At 39.8% G+C, this 27816-nt stretch overlaps 2 long non-coding RNA genes across 2 annotated transcripts in view; one reads left to right on the top strand and one right to left on the bottom strand.

Annotated features, from left to right (window-relative positions):
* LOC117202780 (uncharacterized) overlaps positions 1-27816 on the top strand; it is a 431485-nt gene that overhangs the window by 182012 nt on the left and 221657 nt on the right. The window contains exon 4 of the long non-coding RNA XR_007473247.1: positions 9918-10029. This is a non-coding gene — a long non-coding RNA (uncharacterized LOC117202780). The remainder of the gene's footprint in view (positions 1-9917; positions 10030-27816) is intronic.
* Positions 12385-12862, bottom strand: LOC125961998 (uncharacterized). The gene is made up of 3 exons (XR_007473251.1): positions 12813-12862; positions 12550-12714; positions 12385-12450 (listed from the first exon to the last, which is right to left on the bottom strand). It is a non-coding gene; the product is annotated as an uncharacterized LOC125961998 (long non-coding RNA).

The raw sequence follows: 27816 nt of genomic DNA, 5'->3' as shown, positions 1-27816 counted from the left end.
TGTCACTTGTAGAAGAGAGTACAGTTTTTAAAATGGGAAATATTATCACATGATGAGGAAGAAAACTTTTCATGAAAGCTGTCCTAGTCCCATGACTCTGGAGTTTTGGTGAGTGCTCAGTAGGGAAGCTCCTCCCAGGGACCTGTAAGCTGTAAGGAACCCATTAGCAGATGAGAGTGAGCTCCTTTTTCTGCTTCACAGATGTCTCATGTCCTTTGGAAAACTCCTGATCTCTTAACAGAGATCCAGAACAGCCTTTTAGTTAGAAGACAAAAAAAATAAAGTTTTGCCATTTAAAATAGACGTTGATACTTTCTAGCATCTTTGTCACCACCTGGTAGGCTGAGCTCTGAGGCATGCTTGAATCTCAGCTGCAGACCAGTGGGGAGAAATCCTGGGATGGAGAGAAAAATTAATAGAGCTGACTTCTAAAGGAGGGTTCCATAATAGAATTTGTATTATAAGGGAAATGGGACTGGGCCAGTCCTAATTCAAAAGATGGTTTGCGGGGACAGAGCCTGCACTCTGGGGGATGTGATGGGGTCCAGGCTGGGGGAGAGGCATGGTAAGAATTCCACTGGGTATTAGGACCAAGGCCAGGCAGTCAGGTGTTTGTGAATAAATTCTAAAATCAGTATAATACCTTGGGAGCACATCAGAACACTGAGGCAATAATCCAGACGTCGTCAAAAGAATGGCCAGTGTAGGACGGGTTATAAATTGGTAGCATGGCGAGCTTGCAAGAGGGCTCAGAGCTACAGAGCAGCAAGGGGAATTCCAGATTGCTGACTTCCTGTATTTATTTCAAATATTTTTCCTGATTTATTATTTTAATAATAATTTGACTCATACATATTAATTTTGAATTAATATCATCTTAACAATCGTCTTTAATTTTTCTCTGAGCTTTTGCATTTGGGAAGTTCTACCAACAAATCAGAGAATGATTCACTTATAGTTTGTATTTGTTATTTTTTACATTTAATTATTTAAGACATCTAAAATTCAATTTTTAATATATGGTACAAGGTGAGAATCTAGATATATTCCCCATCCTTAGTTAACCAAGTTCCCCAGCATCAACCACTGAAGAAAGGTTTTAATTCCAGGAAGTACCTGGTTTCACCTAACTTTGTCTCACAAATGCCTAGTGTGGGGTCTGGTCTCTAATGGTTGCTCAGTTAAACATCTGTTGAGTGAGTGAACACTTCTGAACCTATTCCTGTCCCCAGCGCCCAAGGAGCCCCTCCCATCCTCAAGCTGTTTGGTCACATCTTATGGATAACACATTTGCTCTAATAAGGACTTCTTTTCGAGATGGACCTACAGTTTGACAGTGTGTAATGATTCTGATTAATTCATTAAGAAGAGCTAACGTTCTGAACAGTAAAGAGATGCCGGGAATTAATACCGATCATCAAGGTCTCACCCAGGCTGCTTCCCAGAGGCAAGAGCTTCTCAAGCAAAGCACCCGAGCGCCTGTGTATCTGGCGTCTGCCCGCCGAAGCAGCTTCCATGAGTGAGTCCCTGGCCAGTTTGCCTCGGTGGCCATGCTGAGGGCGATGATATTTCTACCCTTCCCTCTAACAACACTTGTCGGTCACCTCCAGTTGGTCTCTGTTCTGGAGATAACACATTTTTATATTTTATATTTTAGGGTATCTTTGCATAGTGTTGAGGAATAAGACAACGTCCCATTCAACACCTGTGATGTGGATTCCCTAAACCTCAGTTTTCTCATCTGCAAAATGAGGGTAATGCTAGCTAACATTTACTAACCCTCTACTCTGTGCCTGGCACTGTTCCAGGTGCCTTATATTTAGTAATTATTTAGTGCTCATAAAAACCTCTATGTGGTAAGCACTATTTTTATCCTCTTTTACAGTTGAGGAACTGGGGGCATACAGAGGAAATTGACCTATGTTAGGCTAAACAGCTACTAATGGCAAAGCCAGGATTAAAACCCAGACACTTCTGACTCCAAAGTTTGAAACCTTAACCACAGAGCTACACTGTCTCGCAAGCAGGACAAATAGTACCCACCTTTGAGAACTGACATTAAAATCAAGTAAGATACTGTATACGAAATGCACAGTGAACCCTGGATAGGTGTCAGCCCTGTACCAGGAAAGCCTAGTCCCCTTGCTCACTGCTCTTCCTTTCCTTGGGGGACACAGATGCTCACATCGTCCCTTCCTACATAATAGTGGTGGCGAAGCTTGACGTACAGGAGGCTGGGACCACATCACAGTGTCCTCAGTCAGATCTGGAAGATTAGGAAAAGCTTTCCAGGGAGCACGGGGAACATTATTTGTATCTGCAATTGTTTGAGGGCAAAAAAAAAGCCAAAATAAAAATCTGCTTCTCTTTTCCCTCCCAAAACTCAGGGGTGATTTTCCCTCCAGCTTCTGGCTATGTTGCTTCCTATTCTCCCATCCCCTTCCACCACTGCCCTGCCTGTCACCTTTTTCAGAATTCTCTGGAAAGGACAGGACATACCCGAGCACACAGCCCTCATATCCATCTGTTCCACAAACACTGGTGGATGGGGGAGCACCCAAGAGTTTAGCTGAGTTACCCCCATGTGATACGGAGAGCGGGAGAGAGACGACTAAAGGGCATGAGGATGGCGTGTTTTTAGGAACACTCAGACTTCTCACATTTTGAAAGATGATAATATTTAATTAGTTATCTGGGTCTCATCATGATTTTCCAAAAGCAGCCCAGCATGGGCATTGTCCCTAAAGTGTTATGAATCCCAGGTAAATATATATGTATATACACCTGAGATGATAACCTTTATTTATTTTTTTTAATAAAATTTTTTATTTTATTTATTTATTTTTGGCTGTGTTGGGTCTTCGTTGCCGTGCACGGGCTTTCTCTAGTTGCGGTGAGTGGGGGCTACTCTTCTTTGCGGTGCGCGGGCTTCTCGTTGCGGTGGCTTCTCTTGTTGCAGAGCACGGGCTCTAGGCGTGTGGGCTTCAGTAGCTGTAGCATGTGAGCTCAGTAGTTGCGGCACACGGGCTTCAGTAGTTGTGGCTCGTGGGCTCTAGAGCGCAGGCTCAGTAGTTGTGGCGCACGGGCTTAGTTGCTCTGTGGCATGTGGGATCTTCCCGGACCAGGGCTCGAACCTGTGTCCCTTGCATTGGCAGGCGAGTTCCTAACCACTGCGCCACCAGGGAAGTCCTGAAATGATAACCTTTAGATTCACTTGTAATCTTTGTAGAAGGTAACGTATTACACTGAGACAGCCCTGATGAGCTCTTTAGTACAAGTACCAGCTCATAAAAACTTACCTTTTTACCAGAAAGGTGTTTTTTCTTGTTTTTCTGTGTTCTCTTAAATAATTGCAGTGATCTGAGGCTTACCATGCCTCAAAGCAGCCAGTTTGAATGTTCTGCATCTATAATTTCAAATGTCTTGACTTTCAGTAACCTAAAGTCTACCTGTGATTGTAATTTCTAACTATTGGTCCATGTTCTGCCCTCCAGAGAGAAAAAGAAAGTATATGGTTTTTTTTTTTTTCTGTAAATTTCATGGTTTCTCTTTGTTCTTTGGATGAACTAATGTTAGTTGTTGAGGATCTTATTTATATTCTAGTAGGCAAGTTATGCTAAGGGTGATACCGAAGCATGCATTTTTATATGTCGGTTTATTTTGCTTATTTTAAGTATGTTGTTACCTGGAAACTTTTGAGTAATCTTGAGAAAGTTGAGCATATAACATTACAAATTATTTTTAAAAGCAGAGTTACACAGTAACATTGTTTTACTGTTGCTTTGCAATTTGTGTTCATTTCAACTTAACCTATACAAAGATGATACCCTAGAAAATGAAAATAGTTTAAATAACAAGATCAAGTATGACCTTACTAATGGAATTCAGGAGGAATCTTTTATAAATGTGTTTACTTTTCTAACGTACTTGTAAATATGTAAAAAATTTATATATTCTTTGGACAGAAAGATGTCTTATTTGCTTTTAAATGTATTTTTATTAAATATTAGAAATAACAATAATAAGTACATTTTCAAATAGCACTGACACTTTATCATAATTTTTATTTTACTTCTTTAGGTTAAGATATATTTTTTTACATTGCAGGTAAATTTAATAATCTTTTGTAAGAAGGTTGTTTTCATTGTCCGTAAAATATTTTTCTATGTTAACATTTCAACATAGGACAGGGAAATGAAAATTGCCATTAAGATAAAATCTTTCTCTTAGAAATATGAAAGGTAACATGAAAACACTTTGTTGGATTTAGGGCAATTCTGATTTAACATTCTGGCAGTAATGCTCTCCCCTTGAAGACCTACCCAAGGGATTGGATACCTACCTATCCAAATGGCTGTGATGTTACTTTTATTTGGGCTTCATTAATTTATTTTTAGATTTTCCCATTCCTCCAAATGTGACACGTGGTGTAATTGTTGACAGTTTATGTGATATAGTCTCAGATCTAATTCGTGGGGATTTTCATATAAGTGCTTAATGATATGTTTGAAGAGATGCTATTGAATTCAAAGAACATGGTTAGTTCTCAGAAACATTAATTTGATTTTAATGTAACTTTCTCCCCTCAGGTTATGGTTGATTTCTTACCTTGGGAAAATCCTAAGTGAGTTTAATTCACTCATTTTGAAAGTTTTCGCATTTAGCTTGGTGAGGCTGAGATTTTGCAAATATATTCAAAGCAAAGCCATACTCTTAAATTTAACCCTTTGGACATAACCTCATTTATTTTACTTTTAATGTCAGAGATAATAATGCAGAATCTGCAATTTTAAAACAAATGTTTAAAAGCACTTTCTTTAAGTGATCATTAATCACATGTGTAAATTTTATCTTTTAACCTTTGGAACATTAAAAAAAACATAGCATTTATTCCCTGTTTTACCAAATAATATTATTGTGCATCTGTTGAATATGCAGTTTGGCTTTCAGGGACTTTTTGATCTTGGGTCAAATTCTGTGTCCTCTTAAGTATCTGTATTGTTAGACTCCTTTTGTTTTGTTGCTTGAGAAGAAAATGAAGATCTTTGACATCATTTATTCTGAAAACAAGTACCCAAGTGTGTTTAACAAGAAACATCAAGGAAGCAACTTTTGCCCTGCTGGTTTGAAAATCCAAAATCTTCTTTGCAAATAGGGTCATTCACTGGTTACAACTGGATCAAAAAGTAACAAGTCTTGTCTAAATCTTTAGCCTAAAACCTCCCCCAGCCTCTCCCAGATTAACTCTGTTGTGCCTGGATTAACCTCTCAGAACCCCAGTATTGTTTCTCTTCATTACATTTATCCCCATGTCTCCTATTGTCTTTGCTTTTCATTAGGGGGAATAAACAGTAGAGGGTTTAAGCTGCCATAAGCTTCTCCAGCTTGGAGTACCTATTTGAGCTTCATATTTGACACTGGTTTCTCGTTTCTACGTAAACATTCATTTGGAATCCAATAACCTTGTCAATAGACATCGTTAGGGTGGAGTGCTGAGTGGGCTGTGTGAGCGAATACCAGTGAAGTCTCATTAGTTGTAGGAAAACCTAAAGCCAGAGATGACAGTTTTGCAACTGAATTAATGGTACGTTGACCCATTTTGTTATAAACAAATTGCAAAGAGTATTAGCGCATGAAAACCATATCCGTCTTCATATGATGAATTTAGAAAAGTACAGTATGTCCCTGGAGCCTATCAACAGACAGTTATTCATAATACATTCGAGTCTTTCATTTTATACCAAATCTTTTAAACAGATTGGAATATGACATGCATTTAACATAAATTTGTTGGCAGGGCACCGGATTGAAAAAGACAAAGTAAACATAACATTATGCTGGCTGTGGATAGAAATCATTTCATTCTGATCTCCAGTTACAGTTTCAGTTAAGACAGCTATTCCTAACCTTGTCCCAAAGGAAATTTGACATTGATTAGAAAGGCCACGAGCGTAGGTCTCTGGACGAAATCCTGCGGAAGGACGGGAGTGATGTTATTTTTCTTAGAAATGGCATGACAAAGACTCAATACTGGGAGCCTTCTATGATGTCATAATTTGATCTACTAGCTGGCCTGCCTGCCAGTAAGTGACTGGTTAAGATCTAAGGGAGCGTTGCTGGACTCACCATACAAGTCTTGCTCTTCTTGTTACATGTGAATTTAATCTTGACATAAGTTTAGAACCCCCCAAAGATTAGTCACCCTGTCACGATGAAGTGAAAATTCTTACAGAACTGAGATCTTGAGATCATGGATTATCTATGGTTTTCCATTGTTTCGTAGCTTTTTCTATTCCCCTCTTTTGATAACAGTGCAGAGAGCCCGGGGCTTTTACTTCATCTCTGAAAATGATTCTCAAATGCAAATCTACGGTTAGGTGCAAAAGGTTAGCACTCATGAGGCTTTCTGGGAAAGGAAGTCAGTTCTTACTATTATTTGTATTAACAGGCAATCCAAAAGGAAAAACAATACTCCTACGTCTCTTTCCCCAATATACAAAATGAGTTTATCTATGTGTGAATTTTGACTTTGCCACTTTCATCAGAAAGAACATTCAGGGTTTGGGGCTGGGCTAGAACCAGCTCCATGATTTTGGGGGCCCAGTGAATTATTGAAGATTTCAAGGCTGGCAACTGCAAAGCATTCGACCAAGGGCAGGGCCATCCTAGGGCTCATGGCACCAGTCCTGCTTGGGGCAAAATCTTAATGCTATTCAATGGCATTTGCTTAGGGGGCTGAGGAATGCCTGACTCCTACCTCAAATCCCAGCCACCCCTGCTTAGCAGGCTTCCGAGGAAATTACAGGCATAAGTGACAATGGGAGAAAACTAAAACTCAGTATACCATTCTATTATTTGTTGGCCTTTCACACAAAATCTGCAGAGCACTTTGGTAAACCGGGCAGGAGAATGCTGCCTAATTAAGCCACAATCTCCTCTTCATGGCACTAAGCCCAAACTCAGTTTTAGAATCTCACCATTTTTCCCCCCAGGCTGACTTATTCTGAGAGTGGAGCAGATGAAAGAATCCAAACACAAACAGCAGAGCTCAGGGACACAGAGCGAAAGCAAGCTGGCCTTAGGCATGGGAGGAAACCTTAGCTCAGTGGACCATTTTGGCCAAAAGGAAGCGATACGAAACCACGTTTATGAGCATGATATTTGTTTTGTTTTGTTTTTAATTTTTATTGGAGTATATTTGAGTTACAATGTTGTGTTAGTTTCTGCTGTACAGAAAAGTCAATCAGTTATACACACACACACACACACACACACACACACACACACACACACACACACACACATACTCTTTTTTAGATTCTTTTCCCATATAGTCATTACAGAGTATTGAGTAGAGTTCCCTGTGCTCTACAGTAGGTCCTTATTAGTCATCTATTTTATATATAGTAGTGTGCATATGTCAATCCCAATCTCCCAGTTTATCCCTCTCCCCCCTTTCCTCTCTGGTAACCATAAGTTTGTTTTTTACATCTGTGACTCTATTTCTGTTTTGTAAATAGGTTCGTTTGTACCATTTTTTTTTTAAGATTCTACATATAGGCGATATATAATATTTGTCTTCTCTGTCTGACTTCATTCTGTATGACAGTCTCTAGGTCCATCCATGTTGCTGCAAATGGCTTTATTTCATTCTTTTTTATGGCTGAGTTGTGTTCCATTTGTATATATGTACCACATCTTCTTTATCCATTCCTCTGTTGATGGACATTTAGGTTGCTTCCATGTCCTGGCTATTGTAAACAGTGCTGCAATGAACATTGGGGTGCATGTTTCTTTTTGAATTATGTTTTCTCCAGATATATGCCCAGTAGTGGGATTGCTGGATCACATGGTAGTTCTATTTTTAGTTTTTTAAGGAACCTCCCTACTGTTTTCCATAGTGGCTGTATCAATTTACATTCCCACCAACAGTGCAAGAGGGTTCCCTTTTCTCCACACCCTTTCCAGCATTTATTGCTTGTAGATTTTTTCATCATGGCCATTCTGACCAGTGGGGTGTGAGGTGATACCTCATTGTAGTTCTGATTTGCATTTCTCTAATGATTAGTGATGCTGAGCATCTCTTCGTGTGCTTCTTGGCCATGAGATGATATCTGGAGGTACAGCAGCCTCACCCATGATGCAGTTGGTCATGGAGTTTGACCGAGCAGATGCACTGATATTTCTGGACAGGGCAAAGCAGGGTAGCAGGGAGGAGAGGATGGGAGAGAGCATCGTCCCCACCTCCTTGAATGCAGTCAGGAAAAAATGGAGAAAAAATAAGTAATTTCTATCAAGCATTTTTCCAATGAAAGATTATTAAATTCTCTCAACTCTATGAAAATAACAGATGTTCTCTGAGGAAAATATAAAAAAATAAATAATTAAAAGCAAAAGCTAAGGATAATAACAAAGAGAAACCATACTGAATCTTCTATTGCCTCACATGTCAAATATAAGTGGTGCTCACGTTTTGGGGTATATCTGTTCTTACGTTTGTTTCATGCCTTTATGATCATACATGTAAGTTAATAAAAATTGGCACTACGCTGCATGTAGCCTACTCCTTTTGCTTAGCAATATATCATGAGTCTTTATGCCAACAAATATTTCTCTACACCTTTATTTTCAATGGCTACCTAGTGTTCTTTGATAGGTATTTGCTTAAATCCATTTTCTGAATATTTATGCTGCTTAATAACTTTAGTTGTTGTAAATGATCCAGCATGAATGTCCTTGTATGTATAACTTCCAACACTTCTGGTTATTTCCATAAACTTGATTCCTAGAAATAAAGTTACTACATCAGATGGTATGCATATTTTAAAGACTTTTCCTACGTTAGTGACAGCATAGAAATTTGCAATTCCACCAGTAGGGTTAGAGAGCGATGCTTTCTTTGGCCAGTGCTGGGCATGGTCATTCTTTCTCCATTTTTGCCAGTCTGTTTGGAGAAAATGTTATCTTTTCATTTTAATTGCGTTTTTAAACATTCTTGGTGAAGTTGTTCCCTTTCTGCCATTCTTAAATAGACAATAATCACAAAATATAAATTCTCTTTCAGTTTTTAAAATGAACTTTGTTATCATGATGCCTACATTTCAAAGAAGAATTTAACCCACTGAGTTTCTGAAATAACAAAATGTTTTTATTTCAAGAAGTTCAGTTGTATATGTCAACTTGAAAGTTTTTAAAATACATTAGGGCTTTGATTACAAAAATGTCTCTTTTAGAAACTGTAAAAGATAGAATAAAAGTATGGTAGTAGGCTGAATTGAAATTGGGGGTTTACTTTGTCCTGAGAGTGTAGCGTGAACGTGGAAGTTAAGCCAAGCTGAATCAATGTCAATCACATATATTGGAGACATAGTCAAGTGAAATAGTTTAGGAGCTACATTTAACAGTTAATCAAATTAGTAACTCCCAGATATTTACAGACATTCAATTAAATCTAAATAAATACATTTATTGCAAATTTGCCTTGTGTATTATTATCTAAATTCAAGAAAAGAGCCATCCAGTAGCCATGCAGTGGAGCTGACACCTCTTTTCATTAGCTTTATCTCCATGATGACCATGAAAAAGGAATTCTTTCTCTTTCCTCTTGAAAAAAAATACCATTTTTTCAATTACTCTTCCAGTTTTTAGAATCTTTTGAAAGATGGATGCGTGGAAAAGATTGACGCATATTCCAAGTGAAGAACCTTCCTTTTTAGACACAGAGTGGCTCATGAGTGTGTCTGTGGCTCATTCATGGGGTGTCACCAAGACACATTTTCAGGACATGCAAACTTTTGAACTAGATCCATTAATACTTTTTTTTCCCCCCCGAGCATGAGCTTCTACAGTCTGGGAGATGTGAAGGGTTCATGATTTTCTGCTCTCATTGTCATAATCTGATGTTTGTATCTCCAAAGGCACTGACCAGTGAACTGTGAATCCAAAACAGAAGAAAGAAAGTGAGGAGGCCCCTGAGGAAGCCATGTGGATGAGTAGCCCTGTAACCTAAGAGTCTACCTCTGGACACAGGTCAGTTACCATCATTATATTTATTGTTGAACGTGTGCGCTGGTCAACGGATGCTACTTTCAACACTCGGGTCTGTGAAGGGAATTGGCTAGGATGCAATCAGGAGGAGATTTGGGGGTGGGAGAGACTAAAATAGGGTTAAGAAATATTTCAAGTGATTTGTCAGTGTACTTTATAACAGGCTTCTGTATACGTGTGTGCGGCCATAAGGATTTTTGGTATATCGTATTGCATTGGTAGAAATCGAAAACGTTGATAATTGTAATTCGGAGGGCACACTTCACTCAGCAGGACCCTTGGAGAGGCGGGAAGGATTCAGGTGTGGAAAGAAGGGTCTGCGCTGCTCTTGACTTCCTTGTGACCACAGAATGCTCTAGAGTGGAACGGGGAGGTTTGTGCATAGAACAGCGTTGCAAAGGGTTTGCAATGTGAAGAGGAAACTCGTAGAAACAGTGTTCCTGAGAAGCCTTGGCCATGGGTTAGCCTGTCATTTCTTTCTTCAGAATGACATTCAAAGGAAATTTTTAAATGTTTGTGAACACATACTGCTTTCCTTTCCTTCAGCTCACCAAGGCTTCATAGAAATAAATCTGGAAGGAGTCAAGGAAGGGGGGCACAACAAATAACCAGTGTCTAATTTTAGGTTATTATCCCTCATCCTTCTTCAAACCCTGGAACATGTTCCATTTCTCTTTGGAAATGTTAATATCTCTGCCTGGCATGTCAAAAGTGGTAGAAAGAACAGTTTGACCTAATCAGCCTCATTTTGCACAATAAAGAAAGCTCAAAGGAGAATGTTTAATTTATTACCATTGTGAAAAAAAAAGCTCTGAATTATAGATTATGATTATTTTTATGTGATCCCTTTCTGAAGGTTTTTAAGATCTATTTGCTTTGTGGCTCTTTATCCAGAAAAAATCAATAATTAAAGATAAAATTAAGGTATTCTTATTAAATTAAGTATAGAACTTTATGGCTTAGACAGATATACAGAGAATATTATAGTACAGTGTTTTAAAAATTATATATTATTATTTTTTCTAAATAGAGATATCTACAGACAACACATAATGCTTTGGAATTGGAATTATGAGGAATTACAGCCCAGTTTCAAAATGCAAGGATGCTAGTCAGAGAGACCCCTGAATGATGAGTTTAAAGGTCATCAAGGGTTGAGGGTTGGTTTATACCACTAACTTGGAAAAGCCTCCCTTACACCAAACATAGCAAGGTGGCTGCACAAAGCAGATCACACAGCTGTGACCATCAAAGATACATAGACAGTCCCCCAAATTTGAAACTGCCTAAGGCAAACAAGCAATGAACATATTTCTACACTACTGACGGCTGAGATGAAAATCAGTTAATTTGGAAGAATCATTATAGAAAGTGAGCATTAAACTTTCCTTACCCACCCTTAAAAATGCTTATACTTCCATCATCTATTTATCAACTATCTATCATGTATCTATCTACCTATCTATCTATCTATCTACCTGTCAGCACATATATATGTGTATAGATAGGTACATAGACATATACATCTATGCATCATTTCTATATATCTATACATAATATTTCTATATGCACAAGAATATATCTATATATTTGTTTATATCAACATACAGAAAGAGATTTTGATTGTTGTTGTCAGGATGAAATGACCACTGTATACATTGTTTCATCTCAAACATTTGTCGCTTTTTGGAAGTCTACGACTAAGGCCAACCAACCTCTCTACAATGGATTTTCCTTACAGAAAAAGAGAAGAGCTATGGATGGATAATTATAGATATGGATACAGATGTAGACACATATACTTCTTTCTCCCATTCTGTCCTGAAACCTGAAGAAGGAAGGCAAAGAATCCCATGGGATACACTGATCTGGGAGAGGAGTAGTCTTCAGAAGAAATGTCAGAAATAAAGTCAGAGATGGTTAATAGGTATATCACATACTATTTAAAGAAAGTTCTGCCCCCACACAGAGGAAACTGGCCAGGTCAAAAAGCGCACGTTTCACTTGGGGATGAGGTGCTGTATTTGAGTTGACGTGACTGTGACCTTAGGAAAAATCATTTCTGGGTAGACCTGGATAGAATAGTAAATGATATCTGGGTAGAACTGGATAGAATAGTAACTGATATCTGAGTAGAACTGGATAGAATCGTAACTGATATCTGGGTAGAACTGGATGGAATAGTAACAGATATCTGGGTAGAACTGGATGGAATAGTAACTGATATGTGGGTAGACCTGGATGGAATAGTAACTGATATATGGGTAGAACTGGATGGAATAGTAACTGATAACTGGGTAGAACTGGATGGAATAGTAACTGATAATATGGGTAGAACTGGATGGAATAGTAACTGATAACTGGGTAGACCTGGATGGAATAGTAACTGATATCTGGGTAGACCTGGATGGAATAGTAACTGATATCTGGGTAGAACTGGATGGAATAGTAACTGATATCTGGGTGGAACTGGATGGAATAGTAACTGATAACTGGGTAGACCTGGATGGAATAGTAACTGATATCTGGGTAGACCTGGATGGAATAGTAACTGATATCTGGGTAGAACTGGATGGAATAGTAACTGATATCTGGGTGGAACTGGATGGAATAGTAACTGATAACTGGGTAGACCTGGATGGAATAGTAACTGATATCTGGGTAGACCTGGATGGAATATAACTGATATCTGGGTAGACCTGGATGGAATAGTAACTGGTAACTGGGTAGAACTGGATGGAATAGTAACTGTTATCTGGGTAGACCTGGATGGAATAGTAACTGATAACTGGGTAGAACTGGATGGAATAGTAACTTGACATGTGGGTAGACCTGGATGGAATAGTAACTGATACCTGGGTAGAACTGGATGGAATAGTAACTTGATATGTGGGTAGACCTGGATGGAATAGTAACTGATAACTGGGTAGAACTGGATGGAATAGTAACTTGATATGTGGGTAGACCTGGATGGAATAGTAACTGATAACTGGGTAGACTGGATAGACAGTAACTGGATGGAACCCAGTTCCACCAACTGCGTGACCTGAGGCAATTCCCCTAATCTGTCTATTCCTCAAGTTTCTCATCTGTGAAAGGCATACTTCTAAGTGGTTCGCGTAATGGGCTCAAACAGCGTCTGGTACACAGTATGCCCTCGGTAAAAGTTAGTTGTTATTTACAAGGAGGTGAGAGTACGGATGATGTTTTGCGACCACACTGTTCCTTTCCTGGCTTCTAAATTAAATGGGGGGAAGTATGCCTGAGAATGTTTTGTTCACTTTTTAAAAAAATTCTCCAAAATACTTATGTTCTCCCCAGTTTTTCTCATGACATCTTGAAATCTAAAATTCTTTGTTTCTTGTGAAGGTCACTTGTTATTAGAGACATTTTAGAATATGTAACAATACCTGGAAAAATATTGCACACATTCTTTATTTAACCCAATCCTGACCTTAAGACTTGTTTCTGGGGTGCTGCTATTCTAGCATTTTAGCGAGGCTGGCTACAGGAGGGTTCCAGCTTATGGACCATGGAGTCATACGTTCACCAATTCTAATTTCTCTCCCTTATTCTTCAGTTATATAGATGTGGGCAGATAACAGCTCCTAGATCTCAAGTATCATTACAATATGGGGAAATAGTATCTACCTCATAAAATTATTAGGAGAATTTTCCTGCTAGTAGTAGAAAAATATTTAACAGTGCCTAAAAAAGTGTTCTATAAGTATTAGTGTTTATTGAGTATAGGATTAAAAATATTTACCCATTTTCCTTTCTCTAAATTCAACATTAAGCTATTACACTGAAATCATTGAACTATGGAGTATTCATTAACAACCTAAAGTTATATTTGTAACGTGAAGTTGGCCTCCTTAGGGAAAGGTGCTTTAGACTACTTCATCTTTATATGTGTTATATTTTTTTTATGACATCGTATTCTGTGTGTTCTGCCTGGACAAGGCAGAAAATTCCTTTAGAGTAGGGCCTTCTTCATTTTCGCACTGCATTTTTAACAGTCTTTGATGCAGAACTCTCCAAGGTTAAGGGCTGCGCTTATGCCTTCTGTAACTTCCCAGAGAGTCTATCTGGTGCCCTGTAGGCTGCAAACAATTGCTTTATTTTATTTACTGACTGAATTAGATAATTAGGCTGTTATTTGAAAGGCCCACACCAAATGGTTTACTATCCCAGCTGTGCAGAGGTAATGTTAAATTCAAGAGAAACATATATTTTCAGTGTTTATTTAACTGGAGTCACGGCAATGTACAATGACCCACACCAGGAAATCTTTGATTACTTAGACAACACTTAGGAGATATATAGCATTTTATAGATTGATTATTCCTATCTTCTATATTTCTGTTGCCTTTACATACAGATCATTAGGCAGAAATAGCTCTTGTTTCAGACCTATGTAAATCTTTCAATGGGAAGCTAAGGCACTCTGGTTTAAAATGTTACACTACTATATTTAATGGGATTACCTTATAGAGTATAAAGTGAGAAATAAATTATTTGGAGAAATTTAATCAGTGATGCTATAAAAATTAATTGCAAAAGACTGGGCTCATTTAACTTCTGTTGTATAAAAATGGTCAGTGAAGAAAAATACGGTTAGTGCTAGTGTAGGGTAAATCTGTCAATAATTGTCAGGTCTTATATAATACTGAGTTTCAAAGGACTAAACGAAACTTGCTTAGGTTTACTTTTGTAGAAAACATACAAGTGTGAAATCGTTTTGCATAATGATAATCTCAATATATATTTTTGTAAGACATCTTTTGTACTTTTTCCCAATATTTTATTATGAAACTGTTCAGATACAGCAAAGTTGAAGGAATTTTTAGGTGAACATCAATATATTCGCCACCTGGATTCTATCATTAGCATTTACCTTAAGTTCCTTTATCACATGTCTGTCCATTTGTCCATTCCTCTCTCCATCAATTAATCATCCTATGTTTTGGATGCATTTCAAGGTAAAGTGCAGATATCGTTGTATGTATCTGAGATATTTAAAGTAAGTTGCAGATAGGGTAATTCCTCCTAAGTACTTAAGCATGCGTATCATAAATTAGAATTTAATATTCACTTATATTCTTTGGATGTAAGATTGACATTAAATGAAACACACAAATTCTAAGTGTACATCCTCTGAATTTTGGCAGATGTTTACACCTGTGTAACCCAACGACCAATCCAATGCTATCAAGATACAGAACATCACCTTCACCCCAGAACATTCCCTCTGGCCTCTTCCCAGTCAATCCTCACCCACTTTCCCTGAGGCAAGAACTCTTCTTATCTTCTTCCATCACAGATGATTTTTTTCCCTCCTCTAGAATTTCATGTCAATACAGGATGTTTTCCTTTGTGTATCACATTTTTTGCTCAGCATAATGCCTTTGAAATTCATCCTTGTCGTTGCCTGTATCCATCGTTCATTCCTTTTCATGGCTTGGTAGTATTCCATTGTGTGGATATACCCCGGACTGTTTATGTGCTCTCCTGTTGATGGATATCTGGGCTCTTTCCAGTTTGGGGCTGTCGTGAATAAAGCTGGTATGAATGCTTGGTACCAGTTTTTTGTGAACTTATGTTTTTATTTCTTTTCGGTAAATCCCTAGGGATGGATATGCTGGATCACACTGTAGGTGATTATTGAGTTGTTTTTCTTTTTTTTTCCTAATTTTTCAAAACACAGTCTATGAGGTGAGCACTATTATTATCGCCGTTTTACAAATGAAACAATATGGAAATGTTATGGACACGGGTAATGTGATAAAGCCAAAGCTTGAACCTGGTAATTTAACTCCAAAGTTCGCATTTTTAGCACATGACGGGCAAAGAAGTAGGAAACAAATCTGGAGGTATAACCAGGAGGCAGATCATCAAAAGCCTTGAAAGCCAGTTTAAGGGATTTAGGCTTTATCTTATGTGGGGAGCCTCCTAAGTTATTCATTTCTCTGTTTGCTGAGGGTTTTCAAACAAGGGAGTGACATGCTCACATCTGTGCCCTGGGAAGATGACCACATTCCCAGTTGTGTGGAGAGGGGCAGAAAACACGAAGTTTAGTGAAGCTTTAATTATGATATCTTCATTCAATTATTCAGCAAATGTTTATTCAGCACGTAGTACGTATAAAAAGGTATTCCAGGGCTGGGAATCTACACTGAACAAAACATCTCCCATGAAGCTTACATTTTAGTGAATAGAGAAAGATGATAAACAAATAAAAATACATAGTCTACCAGGTGGTAACAAATCTTTGGAGAACAACAAAGCAGGTTAAGAGAGAAAGAGGGTTTTGTAGAGAGTGGGAACTGTTGTGATTTTATTGAGTGACTCAGGAAACCTTCTCATCAAGGAGGCGAATGCAGGACCTGAGTTGCCGAGGAAGTGAGTTACGCAGATGTCTGGAGAGAGAGTCTTCTATTTTATGTATTCAGAGGAAATAGCATGTGCAAAGGTCCTGAGTCCAGAGTTGCTTGGCACACAGAAGGAACAGCTGGAGGAAGAGAGTAGGAGACTAAGTCAGTCGCTCTCAAAATTCAGTATCTTATCCATTTTAAAGCCTCAAACTAATTCAGAGCAAACCTTTGGTCATATCATGTCATATTGCAGTTTTTGCAGGTAGAATATTCAAATCACTCTATTTGTTCCACATTCTGCCTTTCCTAATGAAATTAACATTAAGTACTATTTCTGTGCTTTAAGTTGCTTTTAAAATCCAGTAAAATATAAAATACTCTCTAGACAGTCTCCATAGCTAAGGATGGATGCATTTACCAATGTAATTCTTGAATGTACAGTACTTTTAGTGTTTGATTGTACCTTGCTTGTCCTTGTGCGGTCAGGTCGCCAGGAGAACCGTCTGGGAGAAATCACTGAGTCCAGACTCCATAGCTGAATCCTGCTACTCTCTTGTTTGGTGAACATGACCCTAATATTTAGTGGCTTTGAAAGGGATACACTTCAGAAAGAAAACAGTGCTGTTGTTCTCTTTGTGGATTGAAAATATTTGCAATACATCTTCTATAATTGTTTCCTCCTATTAGCTGATCTACAGATCATCTAGACCTGCTTTCACCCCTATTTCATTTTGGGTTCCCATGATTGCTCTCACACCCTGCAGTTTTCCCCGGGCTCTCTTCCTCATTTGCTTTCCACTGGAAGCTGTGGCTTGAAACACCACCATCTGTTTTTTTTCGGTGAGAGAACTCCCACCGTAGGCGTGCAGAGGCAAAGATGTGGAAGCTCGGATGCCAGCCGGCTCCCTGGGCACGTTCCAGAATGGAGAACACTGGAGTGAGAGACTCAGGTGTCAGGCTAGTGACAGTTTACAGGTGGGCGGGGACAGAGCTCGTGTCTGTTAAATGGTTTTCTTCTGCTCTCTCCTGGAAGACTGTGGATCACCCCTGAAGAAATTAGCTAAATGCTCCCCCGGCCTCCAGGGGCTCCCTATTGTCTTGATGCAAAAGACTGGGGCTGTGAGGGGCATGATTTAGTGAGCACAGCAACTCAGCGTCCCTAAGTCCTTCCTAAGAGCCTTACTGAAGACGGTCTAAAAATGTTGACGTCACCCCCCCCAGAGACAGCTCTATCAGAGATAAGGAAAGAGTCCCCCAGAGAGATAAGAGGGAATAGCCAGGAGCTCCCATAGCACAGGTGCCCTTGTCCCCTTTTGTCCTCATATGAAAGCCTCTCTGGGAGGAAAAAGAGAATCCTATATTTGTAAAGGTCCCTTTTGTTGCAGTAATCAAGACAGCGCAGAAGCCAGGGAAAAATGTGTGCTTTCATATTCCTTAATTCTCTGGCCTATTTTTAAGCTCCTTTTCCAGCAGCCATCTCTCATCCAGCTTCAGGAGAAGCAAGATGGATTCTAGTTTCTGGTACATTATTTTCCCTCTCGTAGAAGTCTTAACTCACATTTATGCTTAAGGACACAAAGATGCAAACTTGTGAAGTGGCAGAGGAACTGATTTAAAAATCAAAATTTTTGCCCTTCTAGACATTTTACAGTCTAAATTTAACCTGCGGTAATTTTTATTCTAAAAATTTTATTTACTGTTACTAACGCGTAGTTGACTAAAGCTTGATATAGTGAATGCAGAAAGGATGTTATTTCATTACATTTTAAACACCACATCAACAATTTGTATATAATTTCAATTAAGAAAACAGATGGCAATGTTTAGAAAGAAGAATAATTTATTATTATGCTTTTCCCTGTTTTATTTCTAGATTTTACATTTTATTTCCCAATCTACATTTTGACCAGAGTGTATTAAAACAGTAATTAATAAAATAAAGGGGTAATTCTCCCATTTTGCATCCTATTTGTAATCAATATAGGCTATCTCATATTCTGTCTTTGACTATATTTAAGCCAACATCTTTTTTCTGTCTTTTAGAAGTTGTTTTCATTTTCTAGAAATGCTAGCCTGCTTTCCAGACTGATGTGATTCTGCCCTCTTCCTTCATCTGTTTATTTTAGCTACATTGCCTTTCACCTCTGAGCTGTGTAACCTCCCACACCCAGCCATTAATCATTCAGCAACAAATATCTTGGGAAGATGGTTGAAAAATGAGTTAGAGCCTGGAGTTTTCTGCTTCGTGTTCAAACTGAGCTTCAATAAAAAACCACTTTTTGATAATTCTTCTTTTTTAAAAAATTAAGCCCTACCAAAAAAAAAAAAAAATTGAAAGGGCAGCATTGAAAGAAGGAGGCTATTTGCCTGCCTTTTATGAGCTCCAGCATCTTAGAATCTGAAAAACCACTGCTGCCACTACGTGTTTGCTCCATCCCAAATTGGGCAGGAGCGTGTTGCCCCAATGGGGAAGCTTGAAGAACCTGATTCACGGGCATCCTGGTCCAGGAGAGAAAGGAAGCCCAAAGGAGAAAGTGAGGGAAATTCATTTTTGTTTGTCTGATGTATTTTTGTTGACTAAAGTATGTTAACACGGCTGTAAATCTCTGAGGAAGGGAGTGAACTCTGAAGAGAGAATCATGACAGACCCTTCAAAACAATCTGTTCTGCTATCGTTTTGGAATGTGAGGCTCCGATCCTTTTCTTCTTTACATACTATGTGTGGGCTCTTTGTCGTTGTTTTCATTGTTATTGAAATGAAGTGGAAGGATTTAAAGAGTTCTCACACTTGTAAGCATTGACAAACATTTCTCTCCATTATGTTTTGACCAAAGCTATTCTAGCCCTTTGCTTATCCTTTAATTCTCACCTACTACCACGCGAAGTTCTCACAGCAAACCCAGGAGATGTTAATTTGCTCCTAAGATGAGTAACGTTACACATAGAATATTTTTTAAAATATAGTTATTTATTTATTTATGGCTACATTGGGTCTTTGTTGCAGTGTGCAGGCTTCTCATTGCAGTGACTTCTCTTGTTGCAGAGCACCACGGGCTCTAGGCACGCAGGCTCAGTAGTTGTGGCGCACAGGCTCAGTAGTGTGGCGCACGGGCTTAGCTGCTCCATGGCATGTGGGATCTTCCCAGACCAGGGCTCGAACCCATGTCCCCTGCATTGGCAGGCGGATTCTCAACCACTGTGCCACCAGGGAAGCCCCACATAGAATATTAAGATAGAGAAAAAACAAGTAACAATGGTTCATGAAACACAGACTTCATTGTGTCATCTCCCTCCTCAAAGTCACCATTCCTCCTTGCCTTCGGCAGAGCCCAGGTTGGTTACTCAGGCCTTCAGACTCCCCTCCCACCTCAAATCTAGTCTCAGCCTAACTCAGACCTCACTCTCACCGCCCTCACTGTCTGCATCACCCATGTCACATCCCACTCCTATGGATCTGTCTGCACTTTCTCAAGCAGATCTTGAATTTACAGCCACATCCAAATCTTTTGCTCCATTAGTTTCCTTCACTTGGGTTGTCTTTCTCTCTCTTCTCCTCTTGAAAGAAAATGTTATTCATTACCCAAGGTTGAGTTTTCTGAGAAATATCCTGATCCAGCTGGTCAAAATGAATATTACCCTGTTTTGGACTTTCATAGCACTTTATTAGCTCCTCTGCTATGAATATGATGGTAATTAGCGTTGTATTGCAGACAGCTGCACGTACTCTGCCTCACCATGAGATTTCAGATTCCTGGAAGACGACATTCACTGTGTATGGAATTGAAATAGCTGTTGTTTATCGAGTGTGTATGCGTATTGCCCTGTTCGTAGATGTTTTCCATGTTCGTATTTATTGTGAATATGTCATAAAATGTTGATGAATTCCAACTTCTTTCCTTCTGTCCCATACAAACAAGCACATGTCAAGTATCAAATTACGCAGTAATCCACCATGACTGTATCAAAAGAAATAGTGCACATTAACATAAGAATATGTGTGAAAATGGTCTGGAAATTACAAAGCACAATACTTACACTAGTGGGTGTTACGCAGAGAACTTTAAGTATTAACCCCACAAAACCATGCTTACTTCTCTCTCTTCTCCAGCCATGGAGATTATTTTATTTCCTGAGGTTTCACAAACCATTTTTCCTTCCTTCGTGGGTCAGCATACTACCTTAGTGCCTTTGAGATCAGGCCGCTGGTCAGGTTAACAAGACAAGACACCTCTTAGACAAGACACCTGCTCTGGTCAGTCTGCGGCAAGGCGGAGAGGCAAAACCAGGTCCCATGTCCAAATAGGCAGGCTGATGCTGCAGGCCCTTTCTCTACTCACTTGCCCTTTCCATTAGCTTGGAACTGAAATAGGCCTGATACCTTCATGTTCTCTAAGGATACTGGTCTTGCTCATCCTGAGGCTGTTGGAGGACTTCTGGACAGTTCTGGAGGTATTCCTGACTTACCTGGGGATTCAGAGGCCTCCTGTGGTACTTATAAAATATGTTCACAGATCTTTGGCACTCCTCCTTCAAAAGGCGGAGATTAATTCTTCTCCCCTCGAATACGGGCCTGAATTAGTCATTTGATCCTTATACATAGAATGTGGCAGAAGTGATGATGAGTAACTTCTGAGGCTAGGTCCTAAAACACAGTGTTGCTTCTGCCTTGATCTCTATCTTTTGGGTCACCAGCCAGGTCACAGAGGTAACCTCTTAGCTCTTGGAGAGGTTATCACAGAATGGAACTGAGATCTTTTGCCGATAACCAGCACCAATTTGCCAGCCATGCAAGTGAACCACCTTAGAAGTGGGTGTCCCAGCCTCGGTCAAGCCCTCAGAGATGACTACAGCCCTGGCTGACATCATGATTATGGCCACTTGAGAGACCCTGGCTGAGCTGAGCCAGAACCTCTTCACTGATGGTCTCTCCAATTCCTGATCCACAGGAAATCCAAGATAATAGATGATCATTTTTATTTTAGGCCACTAAGTTTTGGGGTACTTTATTACCTAGCGACCTTTAGATTAACACAGAATTTGGTATCTGGAAGTCCTGCCATAACAAACAACTAAAAATGTGGGTTTGGCTTTGGAATTGCTCAGTCTGTAGAAGTTGGATGAACACTGGGGAGAGTTTTCATGAAAGCTTCAAATGCTTGGAAGAGATTGTTAATAGAAGCCTGATGGTTTTTGACAAGACTGCAAGTGAGAGCTTAAAGGAAAGTGAGGAAAATATTATTAGAAACTGGAAGTGACATATTCTTATTTTGTAGTAGCATAAAGTTTAGCAACACTGGTGAAAATAGCATGAAAGTAGAAAATGGAGCTAATGAATTGGAGAATCAAGGTAATTTGTAGGCACATTATTAGAGCAGTTACCTGTCTTCTACTTGCTGTTTACAGTAAAATGCAAGGAAAAAGAGATAAACTAAAGGAAGATCTATGAAGCATAAAGGAGACAGGAATTTTTCATTTTAGAAATCCCAGACCCTTGAGATAGCAAATGATACTAAAGCTAAAAATGATTCTAGGGCTAAGATCGAACCCAGACCACTCCCAGGAAAACATGATATGAAGCGGTAGCCAAAGATGTGACTATAAACTCCTTTGTTAAGACTGCGGAAATATCAAATATGTACCTTAGGACCATTCAGAAACTAAGTTTCTGAAAAGCTTAAAATTCTTGTTCCTCATCAGTCTCAGAAGAAGCCCGAGGTAGAGAAAGGCTTATCTCACAAGACCTCCATGGTTGTGACTTTTGTCTAATGGAGCGAATACTGACAGGAATCATAGGAGACCCACAAAGTTTTTAAGGGAATTTTATTAGCAAAAACATTGTTTGCCTGAACTATAAGGGACAGAAAGAGTAGAATTGAAAAGAGGCCTTTGGAACCCCTGAAGTTCTACAAACAAGAAATAGAAAACAATCCAGTTGAAAACACAAGCTGCCTTTTATGGAAAATAAAGAATTATTCAGAGGAAAAATCTAGAGGGTTGGAGGGCAGAGCCACGAGCTATGGAGAATCATTCCCAGGCCTTGACTCCTAAGCAAGGAACTGTCAGCATGTGCTCTGCTAGATTTCAGAATTTCCATGGACCAGTGACTCCTCTGCATCCTCTGTTTTACCTTTTTTTTTTGCTGTACGTGGGCCTCTCACTGTTGTGGCCTCTCCCGTTGCAGAGCACAGGCTCCGGACGCGCAGGCTCAGCGGCCATGGCTCACGGGCCCAGCCGCTCCGCGGCAGGTGGGATCCTCCCAGACCGGGGCACGAACCCATGTCCCCTGCATCGGCAGGAGGACTCTCAACCACTGCGCCACCAGGGAAGCCCTGTTTTACCATTTTTAAAACAGTATTTATACTGAATACCCAATCTTATCTCATGATATTATATAGGTGTGTGGCACAGATAATTGTCCCTTCAGTTGACAGGCCTTCAGACAGGGAGGAACTGCACTCAAGGAACCACATCTGTGAAGCTTCATTTGCAACACGATTTGATTTAGCCAGTACTTGAGTCCAGTTGCAGCTGTAAGAAATGAGATTTGTGGGCAGTTTTGGAGGAGGTGTGTATATTTTGCATGTGAGAGGAAGGTTAATCATTTGTTTTTGGAGGGTGGACTCTTGTGGTTTTATAATACATCCAAAAACTCTTTGGTGTTCCTCCTTTCAAATGGCAGAGCCCAAATTTTCATCCCTAGTATATGGTTCAGACTTAGCGACTTAGTTCTAACAAATAGAATGTCACAGAAGTGACAACATGTACCTTTTGATGCGAGAACATGAACGGCAATGTTACTTCCTCCTTGATCTCTTTCTCAGTCCGCTTGCTCCGTGAGAAGCCAGGCATTGTGTGGGGGGGACATGCAGGCAGACTGCGGGGAAGTCTACAAAAGAGAAACCGAGGCTTCTTCCCAACAGCCAGCACCAGCGCACCAGCCGTGAGAGCAAGCCACCCACCCCAGAAGCAGATCCTTCAGACCTAGCCAGACCTTCAAATAACTGCACCATGGGCCAACATTTAGATTGTAACCTTGCAAGAAGCCCTGAGTCAGAACGGCTCAGATAAGCCACTCCCAAATTCCCAGCCAACAGTAGTAGTTATTTATTGAATTGCATAACCAATTCCCCCCAAATTTAGTGGCTTCGAGAATTCAACATTTATTTTCTCAGTTTCCTTGAAGCTGGGATCCATGAGGACATTCGCTAGATGTTTCTGGCCCAAGGTCTCTCACAAGGTCACAGTCAAGGTGTTGACTGGGCTGGAAGGTTCCCTCACGTGGCTGTTAGGGAGGCCTCAGTGCCTCACTGACCATTGGCAGGAAGACTGCATGTTTCCTCCAGTGGGCCTCTCCAGGGGCCACTTGATGTCCTTACAGCATGGCAGCCGGCTTGCCTGAAATCGAGTGATTCACGAGAGAGGGCATGGGCACCACAGTGTCCTTTATGACCTGGCCTTGGAAGTCACACATTGTCCTTTACACAGTATCCTACTCGTTGCGCAGGTAGCCATTCACAGTAGAAGAGGACCATACAAGGACATGAAAACCAAGATGTGGGAATCCCTGTGGGCCATCTTAGAAGCTGGCTGCCACAGTGAGATAGCAAGCGGTTGCTATTAATTCCACTGAGTTTGGGGATAATTTATTATGCAGCAAGAGTTAACTAACATACAAACAGACCAATGTGGAATATTTTGTTTAGTCCTGATGATTCTAAGTGCGGGTGTCAGTGCTGCCTGTCCCCTCCGTCCATGAAGTACGCGAGCTGGCACAGACAAGGAGGCACGTGCTTGCCCCTGTTTTAATAAAGCTGTCTGGTTGGAGTGGTGTCCTGGAGACCTCAGAATCTCTGGAATCAGCTTGACATCCCAGCAGCTGGTGCCTGGGCGTCAATCTTGGCAATTCATTAGCCAGTTTTATTGATCTGTTTTCTAATTTTGTGTAAGTCAGGTTTTACAGTTTTACCTAAGTTCCAATCTTGGGTTCTAAAACCTTTGCATTCCTTCTGGTCAACAAACGTCATATGCCTTTAGAACAAGCTTTTTACACCATGCCTTTTCAAATATAAAAGATCCTGGGTTTGATTCCTATCCAGGCTTTTTCCGGAACACTATAATGTAAATCAGTCTCCCCAGATAGAACGCAGAAATAGGGAAGATCAGGGAGGACAGCATGTTGTTTCCAACAAGGTGGAAAATTCATCTGAAATGACAGAAAGCCTGGGTAATGACGAATCTCTGAGGATTCGTGTGTCACAGCAAACTAGCTGACTGGTGTGTGCAATTGAACTACAGCTTAATATCAATTCTTACACTCCCTTTTGAATTGAAAATGAGGCAATTAAAAGTTACTAAATCCCTGGTTTTCAGTTGCTTCTGTTCCCCTTGGGTTTGCCATAGCCCAGTTTTGTGCCTCTTATTTTGAGAAGCCCTGTCTTGCAAATTTGAAAGTTCATAGACTCTATTTTGGAATGGGCTTTGTTCCAGAAATACGTTTTACTTTATTATTTTCCACGCCTTCTGGGGATACCTTGACAAACATGGCAAAAACCAAAGACTTCCTGAAGTCTAATCTTTTTTCTGGGTCATGTGATTCTTTTCAGTTTTCATCTGGAGGGGGTTTTCTGATAACAACAGGTTTGGCTGGCGGAGAAAATCCTGTTGCCTTAACATTGACAATGAGTGGAATTTCAGTGCACTGGTGGTTATTTGCTTAACAGTAGAAGTTGGTGCAGACTGAACTTGCAAGTGTCAAACAGACTGTGTGGGAAAATCTTTATTACTGCAAATGAATCAACAAACACTTCTGAATGCAGAAACGCTGACAAGACTGTAACAAACAATTTGGCCAACTTCAATTCATATCCAAAGATTAAACTGGATGGAAAAGATCCCTATGAAGAAATGGTTAAACGTTGAAAACAGCTGGGATCTGCAAACTAAGAAGAAAAGAACCCCAGAAGAGTCAGTGAAATGAAACATTAGAAACACAAAACAATATGCAATTAATAATACCTGTCTCAGAGGCAGGTTTGTTACAAGGTGGAAACCACAAAAGAACAAATGATCAAAGGAGATGCTCAAGTCCTCAAACTCGTTACTCACACACGCATCCTGGAGCGTAAAGCAAACAGTGATTAGGTTACACAGAGATGTTTTATCTTCCAATATTCCTAAGCTTGTGGCTCTGTTGGGTAAACAGTTTCTAAGTGGATATGAATTTCTTGAACCTGAAGTGTCTGAGTTTATTGGCTAGACTTAGCTTTTCAGATAGGACTTGAATAAATCACCACCTTACATCATGCCGGGTTCCAACCCAGGAAGGTTTATGACGTTACAAAGTCAAGAGCAAGGCCTGGACACGAAGCCAGGAAGCTGGGGGTCTGGGCTGCCCCACCAATTTGGGACCAGTCCATTTCATACCGTGAGTCTCAATTTCCTTATTGATAAAACCCAAGTCTCAGTTCCTGTCTGCTTCACAAGGTTGTTGAGAGGTATCAAAGGTAATTAGACATGCACCCACACACACAAAAGTCCTTTAGAATCCATCTGTTTTTTACTACTCCAGTCAACGAAGGGAAGCTTTATGGAGGTCCCAGGGCTGTGGGATTTGGGCAGGTGGCCACTCTGCAGGAGAAGAAAGAGTTGGTGTAGGGGATAGCACACTGTAATTGATCAAAATGAAAATGCACGTAATAAGTTCTAATACCTAAGATAAATACTATTATTGTCCTCATTACTTAAGTGACATCATGATGTCATTATGTCCAATGATGTCACTTGCCTTCAGGAAAGCAGGGAGAAAGGCTGAATCCCGAGTCTACAAGTCCTATTCCCAAGAATTCCTGAAAAATTCGTTGATTCCTTACGTCTCAATCCGGCCCATGTGAATCTCTATTGTGGATAGTCCATCTGTGACCAGAGTGTAATGAAATATTCTGCATGGAGAAGGGATAGAGTATCTTTCCAAGCATTAGGAAACACAGAAACGTCTTCTAAACACAAAGGATGTCCTGGTTATTTTTGGAGATTGTGCTAATATCTGCTGACTGCCACTGGAGCAACGTGTTTGCATTGAAGATGCGATAGGACAACCATGCTGGGAAGGTCATATCTTTGACCTCAAGGGGTTTACTCTCTAGTTCAGTAGTTTTGGCTAACACCGATGATGAGCAGGTAATCACCAAGCCCTCTGTGACATGTTCTGCTCCAGAAATGCAATACTAGTTGAGGGAAATCCAGTTCCCTGAGTTATAATAGCTAGGGAAGCCTCAACCCAAAGGGAAGAAACATGTGCATTTGAAGTCCTATAATTGAGGGATAGACAGAAGACTGACCAAAGTAGCCTGTGTCCAAGGGACAACACCTGAAAGTAAAGAAGGAAGGACCATAAAAAGGACTCAGAACAGTTGGACTCAGTTGATCACTAGGCAGCCGAGACTAGCAGGAAACTCAGGGTCTTTGGAGTCAGGTAGAGCTGCATTCAGATCCTCTTCCTGCTTCTTCTTTGCTCTGGGCAGGTGACATCAGATCGATAAGCCTCCGGTTTCATGTCTATAGCAAAGCATGCTCAGTGGGCTTTCTGTTCAGCTTGGCACATAACGAGCAGTTCCACTAGAGGAGGCAAGGACTGTTGCCTCATTTTGCAAGTGAGAAAAATAAAGCCCCAAATCCAATTGTCGTGAAATTCAGTGGCAGTCTGTTCAACCACTGTCTTTAAATTGATGGCTTAAAAGTCCCAGATGTGCGATGTGTGATAAGCTTTCCTCTAGTAATGCCAAGCTGACTTTGCATCAGAAAGAACACTTATGAAAATCTCAGCTAGCTGTCTGTCTTTTGAGGGACTCAATTTGGGCTTAGAGAATTGGGGGAAAATGTCACAAATTTTTAATTTGTAAAGTAATACTCAAAAGTATTTGTGATCTTTAGAAAATGGAATTTAATGCTTATGAGTTTATTCTTTTAACCACCGGCAGTAAACACTAGTTAAAATAATGAAATTTGAAATTATAACTTATTGCCATGTTCTAATGGCCAGAAATTGAAAGAAAATTCCAGAAGGATAAATAAAAAGTAAAAAAATTTGAAAGTAAGATAAATAAAATGTCTTTTATTGCCCTGTTTCCTATTGATATTGAAGAGAGTTCAGCTACAAAGCAGAATCACCTTAAATTTTTATAAAAATATAGAGATATATATATATTTAAATCTTAGACTTCAGTGCATCTACAGATAACCCAGCCAACATTTTAAATCATGACAGATATAGTGCAAACATCAAAATACATTGCGTCAAATTAGATTAAATCACAATTGATCTTGTCAATAAAAATACATTGAAAAATACATTAAAAATTTTACACTAGTAAAATACATTTACTAGAGCTATCCAGTA

This window comes from Orcinus orca, chromosome 18, assembly GCF_937001465.1.
Source record: "Orcinus orca chromosome 18, mOrcOrc1.1, whole genome shotgun sequence".
NCBI lineage: Eukaryota > Metazoa > Chordata > Mammalia > Artiodactyla > Delphinidae > Orcinus > Orcinus orca.
The sequence above is the reverse complement of the archived record's forward strand: the minus strand, read 5'-3'. Positions and strand labels throughout refer to the sequence as shown.